We start from the raw sequence: 1,061 nt of genomic DNA on the forward strand, positions 1-1,061 counted from the left end.
TATTTCACCCATCGCTACATTCTGAGTTCAAATTCCGCCGAGGTTGACTTTGCCTTTCATCATTTCGGGGCTCGATAAAAATAAGTACCAGTGAAATACTGGGGTCGATATAATCGACTAGTCCCCACCCCACAAATTTGAGGCCTTGTGTCTCCATCATTATTATTATTGTTAGTTTAATTGTTAACTTCTACTACTACTACTACTACTACTACTACTACTACTACTACTACTACTACTGTTACCCTTGTCATTACTGTTACCCTGCCATCATCACCATCACCATCATCATCATTGAATTAGAGTCCTTGTATCTTCACCATAATTCTTCTTTGAATGACATTCTCTCTCTCTCTTTCTTTCTCCCTCTCTCTCTCTCTCTCTCTCTCTCTCTCTCTCTCATGATAACTTTTATGTTTTTTTCTCCTCCCCAGTGATATGCATTTGTTCAATTCCGTTTGCTGTCCAAATCAAACCACACCACCATATGTGTCCACTTACTGTTGCTGCAGTCGCACTCAACTCACCGTCCCGTATATCACACACCACTGTCCACTCACGTGTCCATTGTGTCCACTCACGTGTCCATTGTGTCCACACACACACACTCGCTGTCCAGCATCACATTCCACTATCCACTCACACGTGTCCAGTGTCACACTCCACTGTCCAAACCACCCTCACTGTCCAGTATCGCACCTCACTGTCCAGTGTGGCACCACTCTGTCCAGTCACATTTGCCTCACGAAGAATTCAAGATAAAATCTATCAGCAGGTTAATTGACGAACTTAAACCCCCCTCCTCTCTCTCTCTCTTTTCTCTCTCTGTATATATATATATATACATATATATATATATATATATATATATATATATATATATATATATATATATATATATATATATATATATATATATATATATATATATATATATATATATATATATATATATATATATATATATATATTAATAAACATATGTGTGTGTTTTAATTGAGAGGTGGATGTCAGAAAAATGTGTATGTATTTATGTGTGTGTGTGTGTATATATATATATA

At 36.5% G+C, this 1,061-nt stretch overlaps 1 protein-coding gene across 1 annotated transcript in view; it reads left to right on the forward strand.

The window, feature by feature from the left end:
- LOC106868772 (phospholipase A and acyltransferase 5) overlaps positions 1-841 on the forward strand; it is a 31,191-nt gene extending 30,350 nt beyond the window's left edge. The window contains exon 2 of the mRNA XM_014914190.3: positions 1-841. This exon is cut by the window's left edge and continues 992 nt beyond it. The gene's annotated coding sequence lies outside the window, so the exon portion shown is untranslated.
- The last annotated feature ends 220 nt before the right edge of the window (positions 842-1,061 follow it).

This window comes from Octopus bimaculoides, chromosome 25 (genome assembly GCF_046866305.1).
Source record: "Octopus bimaculoides isolate indiv1 chromosome 25, ASM4686630v1, whole genome shotgun sequence".
Lineage (NCBI taxonomy): Eukaryota > Metazoa > Mollusca > Cephalopoda > Octopoda > Octopodidae > Octopus > Octopus bimaculoides.